Genomic DNA, 15,214 nt, shown 5'->3' with positions numbered 1-15,214 from the left:
TGCTGCATCATGGGTCATCATGGTGCTTACATTCTCTGCTTCAGGATCATTCCAGGATTCTCTGGAGATATCTGTGGATCTCCTGGTCTGGAGTTCATCATTGCATTAAGACGGCTCCCAGTGCTAAACTTAAGAAGACCAACCATTGCATGAACTTTTAACATTGAGCTGGACAGTCAAACTGAAGGTATGAGCCTCACTTATGGACTTACCCTGTTGAGCAAATAAACTCTTCTTTCACCTTCTGCGGGCCCAATGTCCTTTCCCTGAATGCCCTTGCCATTTTCCTGCAGCTGTTATAACGTACAGCAACAACGTGGGAAATGCAATTGCCTCATCTGGTGTGGTCCTTCCCGTGATGTGTTTGTGGAATTCGCCAAATTTTAATGGCCCAGTAGTGTTTAAAAAAGCTAAGGTTTCTTTCAATATTGTGTCATTTCACAACTCATTTAACACACACAGACACAAAGATGAAATCTCATTCCAAAGTGGGATCTAATTACAAGTACATAAATTCCCATTAATACTTGACGTTTAAAGAAGCTCATGACTCCTATGTTGATAGTAGTTTGATGTCCAGTGTGGTTTCACACAGACAAATCACAGGCATGCATCTATCATCAAACTCATCTCTGGCTGATGTCCTGCACAGAGAGAATAATATGTATCACTGGGTCAGAATCCTGAACCTCCCTCACTAGCAGCACTGTGGTTGTCCTTACAACCCATGTACTACAGTAGTTCAAGAAGCCACAACATGCTTCAAAGCAAGTAAAGATGGGCAATAAAAGTGGGCATATCTGATGAATGAAACTTCAGCTGTGGCCTAGGCATCTATGCCAACTGGATGGGCAACCCTTCCCCAATTTCCTATTCATGTTTGAGGTATGTTTGATACCTCCAGTGAGGCATGATGGCTCACAGTACCAGGGACCTGTGTTTGATTCCTATCTTGGGTGACTGTCTGTGTGGAGTTTGCACATTCTCCGTGTGTCTTTGTGGGGTTCCTCTCACAGGGCAGGTGAATTGGCAATGACAAATTGTCCATAGTGTTAGGTGCATTAGTTAGGGGTCAATATAGGTAAGGGGAATGAGTCTGGATGGGTTACTCTTTGGAGGTCGGAGTGGACTTGTTGGGCTAAAGGGCCTGTTTCCATACTGTCGGGAATCTAACCTGAGGCATCATTGAATCTTGGAGGGACTTTTGATCTTCCTTTTGCCTTGTCTCCACTTCTTGCTGCTGCCAGGACCCTCTCCAGGACTGCTGTATTACCTTACCATGTCAACTGGCTTTTAAAAATGGCACCAGTATTTCAGGATCCTGATATCCATTTCCCGAGCATGCCTCACCAGCAATCTCCCCGGCTCCCACTGACCCTCCACTCAGTGAATCCGACAACATTGTACTCAAAAGCCACCACCTACTTGCGCATTGGGACTTCACTCTCTTAAGGTAAAATTCTAGTCTCTGTTTTACAGATGTTACATATTAAGAGTTAAAATTTAAGGAGAAAAAGCTGCGTCTTGTTAATTGTGGCAGGTTACGGAATTGTGTATAGACAGCTGAGAGTCATTTCCTACCATACAATCAATCACAGGAGCCCCTCCCATTCAATAAAGTAATGTTTTGAAAGAACTGTAAAGAGACCATTCAAACAATGCTGAGGATTGTTTACCCAGCAGGCTGTGGGCCAGCTCCCTTCCTGCTTACAAAGCAGCCCAGAACAGATGTCTTCACCATCCATCAACCCTCACTTCTCAGACCACATGACTTTGAAGCCTGAGAAGCTGCCAATCAGTGAGCCGCAGCATCAAAGGCATCTATCATCTGTGAATACAATGAACCCTTTGTACTGTTCTCAAACTGAGACGCTGGCGGCACTTAGGCAGGCAAGGAACTTGAGCTTGTCTTCTCATCAGTCACTGAGTCACACCATCTGCTTGGTGCTTTATACTGTTGGCTGGAGAATGTAAATGTTAACAGTAATTGATCTTTCAAGTGAAAGACTTAAAGTAAAAGCCAAACTTCTCTGTCATATCATTTTTTTTCTGTCAGTATTTCTGAAAATGGTCTTCGCAAATGCAACACCTGCAAAAAAATATTGATATATATAAAGTCTTTGAGCTGTAAGTGTTGGGTCATATTTTAAAAATATCAGCCTGCCTCAGCTAATTTATGCACCCTTCCCAAGTGCTGAGCAGTACAAGACTGAGTTGTGCTGATTGAGAATTTCCCTTCATTCAAACAGGCAGCTTTGAAGCTGAGCGTGAGTCTGGGACTTTGTTTGGGAAACTTGACTGAGGCATTTATGGAATGCTGTGTAATAAAATGTCCCAAGGTGCTTCGTTGGCATTTTAAAACAACATTTGATACCAAACCACCTAAGAAGATAACCAAATGCTTGGTTAAAGAGACAGGTTTTAAGGATTTCCTTGAGAAGGAAAGGGATGTCAAGAGGTGGAGAAGTTCAGGGTGGAAACTGCACAGCTAAGGACCTTGGCAGCTATTGGCAGGCTAATAATGGAGGAACAACTAAAACTCAGGATGCTCACAAAGCTAGGTTAGGAGGAATAGAGATCTCAGAGGGCTATGGTGCTCAAAGACACGACGTAGGTAGGGAATAGTGAGATCATGGAGAGGAAAGCTTGGTTGAGAATTTTAAAGTCAGGGTGTTGCTGAAGTGGAAACCGATGTGGGTCAGTGTGCTCGGGGAAACAGAGAAATGAGATTGGCTCTGAGTTAAAAAAGTAGGCAGCAAAGCTTTAGACAACATCATGCTTCTAGAGGATATAAGATGGGAAAGCATCCAGAAGGCATTAAAAGAAACAAATCTAGAAATAGCGTGGAGGTGATGGATGAGTAGTATTATAGCTAGCCTATTAATCCAGAGACCCAAGTAATGTTCTGGAGATCTAGGTTCAAATCCCACCATGGCAGTTGGTGAAATTTGAATTCAATAATAATTTGGAAATGAGAGTTTAATGATAATGTTGAAAACCATTGCTGATTGTTGGGAAAATCTATTTGGTTCACTAATGTTCATTAGGGAAGGAAATCTGTCATTCTTATCTGGTCTGGCCAACATGTGACTCCAGACCCACTGCAATATGGTTGACTCTTATCTGCCCTCTGGGTAATTAGGGTTGGGCAGTAACTGCTGGCTTAACCAGCAATACACACATCTGGGAATTAATTTTAAAGAAAGGAAGACACAGAAAATGTTTCAGCAGCAGATGGGTTGGGACCAAAATGGAGTTGGTAATATTATAAAGGTGGAAATAAGATAACCTTCGTAATCGAGTGGATATGAAGCTGGAAACTCAACCGTTAGTCAGATATGATATGATGGTTCTCAACAGCCTTGTACAGCTTAAACTGATCCCAGGACAGGAATGAGACCAGGGTTTGTCATTGTACAAAAGACAATTCGTCAAACCTCTGTTCTGGAGTCAGGATCGAACTTTGGGTGAAGTTTTGGGTCCTGACCTCAAGTCAACATCTGCCACTCAAGGTGGTCCTTTACGAGTAGGCTAATTAATTATAGACATGCCCATTCACTGTTCAATGAAGATAGCAAGTGGCTTCATGAGGCTAGAAGACCCTCCAACAATGATCCAACAGCTGCAAAAGTAGGCACTGCTGAGATAGATAGGAATGAGAAGACACTTCATAAAGGATGCTCCTTCTGAAGAGGTTTTTTAATATCAACTCAAAGGAACTTCAACTGAAAGGCCAATAGCTTGGTCTGTAGCCTCGCAGCTTGAGGGCTGAAGTCTGTAACTGCAGCTCAATAGTTGTATTGCGCTTAGTGGGGTGGGATTGATGGTAGGGGAGTAATGAGGATCCTTCATCTCACTCTATCTCTCCTCACTCCTAGTCTGCTATGGGGACACTGCACACTGCCTGGAAAGTTTGTGCACAGCTTGTCTTTAAAACACTTTAATTGGTTTGTCTGTCTTGTGCATTTGAGTGGATTCCAACACCTTCCCCATTTCACCTTCCCAACTCATCATCCAAGAGCAAAACTATTATGGAGGTAGGACCATTGTGGGAGATTGGTCATTGCTGGTCCCACCTCTGCAATCATTTAGAAATTAGCGTACTATCTTTGGTAATTGCATTATTTAACTGGGAGAAATTTCAACTTATCAGAACTAGACACCCAACAAGATGTGGACGCGTGAAGAGAAGTGGTGCTTGGGTTGGGATAGATAGGTGAATATTGATGCTGTGCTTCTGAATGATGTTGATACATTGCAGCAGATAGATTAGAATAGAAGGATGACCAGGATAGATTGTTTGGGGATACAAGAGGTAATGGTGAGGGAGCAGGAAAATAAATCTTTACTGGCAATTCTGTACATTGATTAATTTGTCACAACTCACTGGGGTAGCATGCTTGAAAATCAAGGAGTAAAAAGTGAGGTCTGCAGCTGCTGGAGATCAGAGCTGAAAATGTGTTGCTGGTTAAAGCACAGCAGGTCAGGCAGCATCCAAGGAACCTGATGAAGGGCTCTGGCCCGAAACGTCGAATTTCCTGTTCCTTGGATGCTGCCTAACCTGCTGTGCTTTAACCAGCAACACATTTTCAGCTCATGCTAGAAAATCAAACCTTGTTATTGTCAAAGTTGGATTAGATTAGATTCCCTACAATATGGAAACAGGACTTTGGCCCAACAAGTCCACACTGACCTCCAAAGAGTAACCCACCCTACCCTATATTTACCCTTGACTAATGCAAATAACACTATGGGTAATTTAGCATGGCCAATTCACCTGGCCTGCACATCTTTGAATTGTCAAAGGAAACCAGAGCACCCAGAGGAAGTCCACACTGACACTGGGAGAATGTGCAAACTCCACACAGGCAGTCACCCAAAGTGGGAATCAAACCCAGGTCCCTGGCGCTGTGGAGCAGCAGTGCTAACCACTGAGCCACCATGCCACCCCAGAACAAGGTTGAGAAAGTAGGACATTTACAGTGATCGTAGCTGGTACAGAAATTGAACCTGTGCTATTGGTAGCACTCTGTATCACAAACCAGCTGCCCAGCCAACTGAGCTAACCAACATCCCAAGATAAAGAGTTTGAAAATGATGCACAATTCCCCAACATTCCTGATTTTCCGATCCAAATTGATAGAAAGCATGGAGCAGGTATCTGTACAAAGGAAGAATTACTTTCATAGTAATAGTAATTAGACTTTGCTACAAGTCAACAGTCTTGTAGCAAAGACACAGATAAGAGAAAACTGGGAAAATAATTCACTAATCTTGTTCACAAGATCTATTGAGTTGATTCTCGCTGATCAGAAAGGGGTTTTCCCTCTCTTCCTTTTCTGAATGCTTTCACTAGTTTGCAAGAGGTAGAGGGTGACTGAATCACACCTAAAATGTCTCTTACTTATCAATTAAAAGTCACAGTTTACAGTAACTACTGAAGGAAAGATGCATTAGTTTTCTTCCTGTTTAAATTAGATTAGTGTAAACAGAGAGATTCTGGCTGGATGAAGACCTGATGACTTCTCTGCATCACATTCTCAGCTCAAACTGTTCAGTGATCTGAGAGCGAATCACATAGTCGTTAGCAGGCAAAAAGCCTCTGTCACCAATGACCAATACTGATCGTTTTTGTATGTCACAATCAGATAAAATACTATTTGTGATTTGGTCATATGGGAGAGGCAAAAACCTGATTGGAAGAGTTCAATCACTGAGACTCAGGAAACATGGGAAAAGATTTGGAAGGTGGTGACATATCCAAGGACTTTGGAGAAGACAGGAAGGTTGGAAACAGGATAGTTTTTTTGCAAGAATGGTGGGGCCTCGGGTTTGATTTTTTGAGGAGGGGATGGTCACAGCAATTTTCAAGGAGGAATGGTCAAGGTCTAAAGAGAAAGATATGATTGGCCATGATTGTGATTGAATATAATTCAAGTGTTGATGATGACCCATAGCCACCTCATAGATGTACAGTTTGGATGGTAGTGAATGTAAACTGGGGAGTCCAGATGGCAAAGAGCTGAAAGGAGGATGAGGACAGTGATCCCAGAGGAGAAAGCATGACGAATTCAGGTGGAGGTTGAAGTCACCAAATCTTGATGAGGGGTAAAGCAATGAAGATTGCTCACTGGAAAATTTGGCATAGTGTTTGGCTGTATACTAGAGAGAGAAAGGACGTTAAGTATGAGGTGAGAAGGGTGGAATAAGATGAGATGAATAGAGGAGAAAGTGACAGGAGTGTAAGCAGATAGTCCAAGGTATGATTTGGTGCCAAGAGCCATATAGCTGCTGGGTGTGTAGAGAGCAGTGAAATATAGAATGAGGTGGGAGGCCTAGGTGAGCAGGAAAGTGTCAGCAATCGTATGCCAGTTTCCATCAAGACTGCCATATTGATACTGTAATCCACAATAAACTCAATGGTGGCTAGGGAGTTATTCACAAGTAATTGACTACTCTGGAAGGAGTTGTGGAGAATTATGGAGGACTGACAGAGTCCACTGGTTAGAACTGAGAGGAGCTATTAAGACAGAGGTTGAGATCAGGGAGGTCAGCCACAGCCAGGTGTTGGGTATGATGAGTGACAAGAAAATAGAATGGAATAAAAGTCAAAAGAACTGCAGATGCTGTAAATCAGAAACAAAAACTGAAATTGCTGGAAAAGCTCAGCAGGTCTGGCAGCATCTGTGGAGAGAAATCAGAGTAAATGTTGCAGGTCAAGTGACCCATCCTCAGAACTGATGGTAGCTAGGAAAATGTTGGTTTATATGCAGAAGATAGAATGGGGGAAAGGGGAAAGGAGGAAACAGCAGGTGGGGATAGGGTCCAAAGAGAGAGAAGAACAGTTGGACAGACAATGGAGTTGATAACAATCTGTCTAGGAGGGTAAATAGCTATTAATGGGGATTGTTAGTGGCTACCAATGGGTTGTGTATAATAGCAGACTGTGTGTGACTTGCCATCGATATCTGCTAGAACTACTGCTCCTCAGGTTTTTGCTACATGTTGTTCATCTCAGTATGTCTTAAGGGATTAATGGAACACTATATCATAGGGCAGTTACTCATAGATTTGGATCACTATTGTCCCCTTGTCTATCTCCATTCAATGCTTAGTTTTCACTCTTTCTAAGAACGAAACATTATTTTCAAAAATATTCACTCATAATTGTGATTTGAAGATGCCGGTGTTGGACTGGGGTGTACAAAGTTAAAAATCACACAACACCAGGTTAGAGTCCAACAGGTTTAGTTGGAAGCACTAGCTTTCGGAGCACTGCTCATACAACCACCTGATGAAGGAGCGATGCACCAGGCAAAGAAAGACTGTGATGGCCAGTGAAGAGTTGAGAGAGACACAGCAGTATTCTAAAGAGGAAAGTGAGAATATTGAGCAGGAGGAATATCACCTTCACCTTGATGGATCGCTGCAGCTTTGGGTATAACAAGACAGTCAAGAGTTAATTGATAATCACCTTCTAGAGGTCTGTATTGAGGGAAGACATCATTCATTGACTGTACATTCATTGCTGCTCTAAAGGTAAACACTCTGCTTTGTCCAACAAGCAAATGCAGTTTTTATTTGTTCTTTATTCATTTTTCCCCTTGTTTTATAAAGGTTAGCATCAACAATTCTGTGAAAGCCTCACAGCACATAATACTCACAAATTCAAGAATGACAAGATATTCTGTTATGATGGGTATTAGGGGAAGAATTACACTCCCTCAGACAGTGTTATAACAATGTATGGCACAAAGGAAGCATATCTTCAGTCATTTGATTCTTGGTTCTATAGTGTATATTACAATTGGTCAGACAGGAGATGACTTAAAGTGCAAATATATATTTGCAACATGAGATTTATTTACAAGGATGTCATATTCTGGCCACCTATACGCTCTCAAATGGTTATTTCCCTTTTGCATTCAAGCTGTGTCTGGTTTCATACCTGGGATAGATTGAGCCTGCCCTCTAGTGGAGTCTGTTGGTCTTGAAGTTTGGACAGATGACTCTGGGGTATTTGTGGCTAGAGGGCTTGTTCTGCCCAGATGCAGAATCACACTCCTGAGGCTGTGAATCCCATAGAGTCGGGAGTGGGGGGTTGGTGGGGGGGAGAGCGGGGGGAGTGGGTGGGTGGGTGGGGTGAGGGGAGAAGGGGAAATCAGGCAGATTGGATGTGAATGGGCTAGGCATCTTTGGAATGTCCTGAGAAGAGACTTTTGGGAGGTCGGCATATGGCTCCACCTCTGGGGGTGCCTCCTGGCTCTATCCCGTCATCTTGAGAAGACGGGTCAGTGGAAATCCCTCATCTCTCTGTCGCATCGCTGTTGATACTGGTTACCAATGGCTAAAGTAATCGAATGCAAGTCTGCATGCACTTTCGCCTGCCACTGAGAATTCTGATGGATCTGTCTTTACAAAGCAACTGACAATTTGCCCAAGGATATAGGCAGATGTACGCATGTTGGCATCAGTGTGGTACTGATAAAGTTGGACATCTCCTCCAATTTCAATCCAGTTCGCTGACAAACTGACATATCCGACAAACCTGCCTGCTGCTCCTGTGTCTCTGTGTGTGTTTGTATCAAGTTATCAAAGGTCAGCACAATGGGGTCCTCTCCTGGCTTGGACTGAGTGAATGCCTGGTCTTCTGAATGTTGGTGACCTCGGATATTTCTTCCCCAGCTACCTGCAGATATGTGCCAGTGATGTTTGAACTAGAAAGTGCTCCCAGTTCAAATCTCACGTACCCACAAAAGTGAAATGAACTTCCTGAAAAAGTGGTGGGTGTGGATACAATTATAGAGTCATAGCGTCATAGAGATGTACAGCATGGAAACAGACCCTTCAGTCCAACCCGTCCATGCCGACCAGATATCCCATCCCAATCTAGTCCCACCTGCCAGCAGCGGCCCCAATCCCTCCAAACCCTTCCTATTCATATACTCATCCAAATGCCTCTTGAATGTTGCAATTGTACTAGCCCCCACCACTTCCACTGGTAGCTCATTCCATATACGTACCACCCCCTGCGTGAAAACGTTGCCCCTTAGGTCTCTTTTATATCTTTCCCCTCTCACCCTAAACCTATGCCCTCCAGTTCTGGACTCACCGACCCCAGGGAAAAGACTTTACCTATTTACCCAATCCATGCCCCTTATAATTTTGTAAACCTCTATACGGTCACCCCTCAGCCTCCGACACTCCAAGGGAAACAGCCCCAACCTGTTCAGCTCTCCCTATAGATCAAATCCTCCAATCCTGGCAACATCCTTGCAAATCTTTTCTGAACCCTTTCAAGTTTCATAATATCCTTCTGATAGTAATGAGACCAGAATTGCACACATTACAAAATGTTTGGAGGGATATGGGCCGGGGACAGGCAGGTGGGATTTATTTAGTTTGTCATGGACTGGTTGGGCAAATGATCTATTTCTGTGCTATATGAATCTATGACTGTCTGACTCTATGTAAGCCCCTGAAGTGGTGGAGAGTGCTGGAGAAAGCCTTTCCAGTGCAATCTCTGATGGATCTGTGTCTTCCTCCTCAGATATTGGGGAGGAGACGATATCTCTTGAGGGCGGTGTCTGTCCGGGTACCACTGGTGCCTGTATGAGACAAGAGAGGGAATGAGTTGCTGAATGAGACTAAAAGCTTGAGCTGGTTAAAGAATGTGTTCACAGCATGGGTAATGGGAGAGCAGCACAGTGTAATGATGAATAGTTGGTTATTAGGAATTGAGAGGTCTCAGCCTCACCATGAGGGAGGACATTGTCTCCTCCTGCAAGATGAAGGATTTTCTCCTTGAAGTGCTAAGAGGAATGTTAGATCACCCAACTGCCATTTTGGTACATTCAGCTTAATTTTAAGCCATTTTCTACTGCATTGAGATGAAAAGAGGGATTGAATGAGATGCAGGCGGTATTATAGAGTCATACAGTATGGAAACATATCGTCCAGTTCAACTCATCCATGCTGAGCAAGTTTCCCAAACTAAACCAATCCCACTTGCTTGCATTTGGCCTATAACCCTGTAAACCTTTCCTATTCATGTACATAATCCAAATGACTTTTAAATGTTGTATTTGTACCTGCATCTACCACTGCCTCTAAAGTTCATTCCAGATACAAATCACAATCTGTGCAAAACAATTGCCCCTCAGGTCCCTTTTAAATCTTGGAAACCAATGTTTTATTGCAGAAGATAGAGTGGGAGCGAGGGGGTAAGGAGTAAACAATAAGCTAAGATAAGGCATTCACAACCACCAACACCACCACACCCAGTCTTGCCAAGTGAAGCAGCATTTCAGCTGGACCTCCTCCAATCTTGTGTATTTTACTTGCTGCACCCAGTATGGCCTCCTCTTCATTGGAGAAACCAAATGCAGACGGGGTGGCTGCTTTGCAGAACACCAGTCTTTGTGCAAGCCTGACCCCAATTTTCCTGTAGCTGGTCATTTTAATTCAGTGTCTTGCTCGCATGCCCACTTGTCTGTCCTTGGCTTGCAGCAGTGTTCCAGTGTATCACAGCGAAAACTGGAGGAACAACGTCTCATCCTCAGACTAGGGAGTTTACAACCTTCTGGAATGAATACTGAGTCCAAAACCTTTAAATTGTGAACATTTCTTTCTCTTCCTTTTAGCTTGTCCCCCCTCCACCCCAGCCCATTCCAATTACTGATCTTTCAAGTCTGGCAGAAGACATGCCATTGTTCTGCCATTCTCACATTCCAATCGCTTAATCTGAACTCTCAACATCTTTTCTTCACTGGCAGCCTACACTCACTGCCCCTAGAACTCCCCCCCCCCCACAAATACAACTATAGCATAAATGTTGTCCCCTCCACACTTTACTTCAGCTCTGATGAAGTCATCTAGACTAGAAATGTTAGTTTGCTCTCCCTCCATGGATCCTGTTTGACCCGCTGTGATCTCCAGCAATTGTTGTTTTCATTTGAGAATGAATCACAGTTGAACAATGGAGGGGGCAAAGCATTGAAGCAAGGCTGAGACAGAGATGTTGGCCAAAGAACAGGATGGGGTGTTCAAGTGGCAGGCAACTGGAAGTTCAGCGCCTTTTTCAACCTGTGGTCTTCTCTAGATTAGGGAAATGAAGCGTAGACTGGGTGATCGATTCGCTAGACACCTACAACCTATCTGCAACGAAGATCCTGAGTTTCCGGTTGCCCGCCCCTTCAGCACACTACCTTGTTCCCCAGCCAACATCTCTGTGTCAAGCTTATTGCTGTAGTCCAGTGAAGCTCAGTGCGAATTGGAAGAAGAGTATCACATTTTCCGTTTGGGAACTTGACTACTTTCTGGACTGAATATCGAGTTCAAGAACTTTAGGCCTTGAGTACCTTCCCATGTTTTCCCGTGCCCCCACACACCAGGCCTTGTTATCACATGGTATACTTCTACACACAACACATTGTTAGCCACTAATAGTTCCCATTAGCAGTTATTCATTCTGCTGACCTGCCTATTATCCACTCCTTTGTCTTTCTAACTCTTCTCCTCTCTCTTTGGGCTCTATCTCTACCTATTGTAAACTCTGCACCCCTGCCCCCACTCCATCACCTGTATAAAAAACAACTTTTTTTGAGCTAACATCAGTTCTGAAGATGCTTTACTGGATCTGAAATGTTAACTCTGATGCTATGCACACCTGGACTCTCTGCCACACTGCACGCTGCCCTCAAAGCGACTGCAGGGGGGATGAGACTGTCACACACCTCCTTCTGGAATGTGCCTAGAGGTCTGGAGAGGAATGCAGTGGTGTTTGTCAAGGTTCATCCCAAGCAGCGCCGTGACGCGGGACTCCGTGCTCTACAGTCTATTCCCCGGGATGCACACCGAGACGAACATCGACTGTGCCTGGAGGATCATCAGCTCGGTGAAGGACGCTGTCTGGGTGGTCCGAAACCTGTTGATCTTCCAGCTGAAGGAGTTGACCCTGACTGAGTGTTGCGGACTGGCACATTCCAAGGTCCAGGACTACGTGTTGAGGGACGCGCTGAAGCTTGGGGCAGCTGTCACCAAGGCGCAGTGGGGAAAGACCACCATGTAACATCAACCTGCCTAAGAAGAACAGGGGGCCCACCCAGTCATTTGGGCTCCGCTGACGCCTCAGCAGAAGAGCTGGATGGTAAATGTACAGACTTGTAGATAGGAAAAATAAATTTCAATGTATGTATATAAAGCAATATAATGTGTGCACAGGAATGGCATGGCCAATTGTAAAGAGATCCAAATAATTTTATGAATAAAGTTTATTTTTGAAAAAAAAAGTTAACTCTGATTTCCCTCCACAGGCCTGTTGAGTTTTTCCGGCAATTTCTGTTTTGTTTCTGATTTCCAGCATTTGTAGTTCTTCGTTTCTTTTGCAATTTTAAATCTTTCTCCTCTCACCTTAGAAATATACCCCCCAAGTTTTGAGCTCCCCACCCTGAGGAAAAGACCTTTGCTATTGACCTTATCTATGGCCATCATGATTCCATACAACTCAATAAGATCGCTCTTCAACCTCCTCCACTCCAGTGAAAAAAGTCCCAGCCTATCAAATCTATCCTTGTAACTTTAACTCTCCAACCCCGGCAACATTTTGATAAATCTTTTCTGAGCTCTCTCCACTTTAATAATATCTTTCCTACAGCAGGGCAACCAGAACTGCCTTACCAACGTCCTGTACAATAGCAACATGACCTGTCAACCTCTATAATCAATGATCTGAGCAATGAAGGCAAGTCTATTGAATGCCTTCTTCACCACTATGTCTACCTGTGAGACAACTTTCAAAGAACTATGCTCCTGAACCTCTAAATGTCTCCAGTTTACAACAGTACCTAGGGCTCTACCATTAACTGTATAAGTCCCCCATTTGTTTGTTTTACCAAAATGCAATTCCTTGCATTTATCCAAATTAAACTCCATCTGCCACACCTCTGCCCACTGCCCCAATTGATCAAGATCCCTTTGTGACTTCAGATAACTTTCTTCACTATTGGCGGAGCAAGTGTAAGGTAGATGGTGAAGTGTCCTGTGTGATTGAATGGGAAGTGCAGATTGCATGAAGGTCTAGTAGCTTGGGTGATAGGGTGAGTGACACTATTGAAAGAAGGTCCTGCATGCGATGATGAAAGTGGTAGACCATGAGGCTTAGTGGCAGCTGACACCATTAACAGAGTGGGGCGAGTATGAGGTACCAAAGAGACGATTATGGCTCCAACCTTACAGAGCACAGGAGGATATTAACTTCCTTGCAGCCTGGTTGTTGAGCATTCCATCAGATTTTGGATACTGTACTGACCTGGCTGATCATCCAACTCAGTACCCTGTTCCCACTTTCACCCCATGCCCTTTGATATTCTAGCCCTAAGAACTATATCAAACTCCATCTTGAAAATATTCAATTTTTGGTCTCAAGTGTTTTCTGTGTCAGAGGATTCTACAGGCTCACTACTCTCTGGGTAAAGAAATTTCTCCTTATCTCAGTCTGAAATGACCTAGTCAATATCCTTCCTCCTCTTGAGGAAGAGGAAACTCTGCTTGTCCCTGACAGAGCCCAGCTGTGCTTCAAACCAGACACAACCTCGATGACACATGTCTTCCAGTAGACAAGAGCTTGGTACAGCAGACAATCTTGGACTGTGACATATTGGTTGGTCATGATCCTGAAATCTGGTTTGCATTGTGAGGGTGAACCTCAATGTCTACTGGTTTTGTTTGTGTTCACTTTTGCTCTCTATAAGTAAAAACTCAAGTTTGTATTTGATTGTTTTTCTGTATGTGATGCTTCCCTACTGGACAATTTGTGTGTCCACAGGGGGCATTTAGGAACAGGTTAGCATTGATTTAGACAGTTTTCCGATGGGATTTAAGTCCAAGTGAAGTGATGGCCTTGTGGTATTATGCTAGAATATTAATCTAGAGACGGTCTTAGTGTCTGGGGCCCAGATTCAAACCTGCTTTAGTAGATCGTGAAAATTACATTTAGTTCTAAAGGCAGCAATGAATCCATTACTGCTTGTCAAGAAAATGAAACCTGTCTGGTTCACTAATGCCTTTTAGGGACAGAAATCTGCCATCCTTACCGATCTGGCCTACATGTGACTCCAGACCCACAGCAATGTGGCTGACTCTTAACTACTATTTCCCCCCACCCCCCCCCAACCAGGATAGGTAGGTATGGGCAATAAATGCTGGCCCAGCCAACAATAGTCATAACCCATGAATGAATTTTAAAACTAAGTCAGGTAAAGTGTATGGTGTGTTGGTGAGAGAATGGGTTTGTATGTGTACAGCAATATCAGCTATGCTGGCTATGTGCCGTGGGCAGTGTGTCTGCCGTGCCATGACAGTGCCAATGAGTAACAATGCCAGTTTGTAACACCTGTCTGGGTGTTTAAAGATGGCATGGGTGCAAGGGCTCCTGGTCTTTTGATGGATATCCATGAAGTGTTAAGTGGTGAGTTTTTCTGGGAATGGAACATGGTAAAGTGGGTCAGCATCAGATGTGAGGGCTCCCATAGGTAGTTGGTTAGTTTCCCTACAGTGTGGAAACAGGCCTTTCAGCCCAACCAGTCCACGCTGACCCTCCGAAGTGTAACCCACCCAGACCCATTTCCCCCGACTTAAATACTTAACACTATGGGCAATTTAACATGGCCAATTCACCTGACCTGTACATCTTTGGACTGTGGGAGGAAACTGGAGCACCCGAAGGAAACTCACCCTGGTGCTGTGAGGCAGCAGTGCTAACTAATGTGCCATCGTGCCGCCTTTAATGAGGTGTATTTGGTAAGACATGGCAAAAATACTCAAAATAGGCTTTATGGCTTAAATCCCTCCAAAACAACCTGACACAACTCAGGCTGAGCCAAAAAATTGCAAAATTCAGTGACTTGTTAATAGCACAAAATAATTCAAACACACTTATAGGAGGAGGAATGATAGAAATCTGAAAGTTAAAACCCAGGGAATAGAAACAGCCATCAATTGAAATCAGATATATTCAAAAGACTCTCAAATTGAATGCGTTCAGGAATGTGAAGAATGGTACAGCGGGAGGAGATAAAAGAGAGAAGGTGGGTGAAGCCATGGAGGCTTATTGGGATAGTTAACATCATTAGAACAAGTACAGCAAATTCACACATTACTGGAGTCCAGGTATGAGAGACAGATAGAAAAAACTTCAAACATATCTGACCAAAAC

Source organism: Hemiscyllium ocellatum, chromosome 5 (genome assembly GCF_020745735.1).
Source record: "Hemiscyllium ocellatum isolate sHemOce1 chromosome 5, sHemOce1.pat.X.cur, whole genome shotgun sequence".
Taxonomy (NCBI): domain Eukaryota; kingdom Metazoa; phylum Chordata; class Chondrichthyes; order Orectolobiformes; family Hemiscylliidae; genus Hemiscyllium; species Hemiscyllium ocellatum.
Note: the sequence above shows the minus strand (reverse complement) of the source record.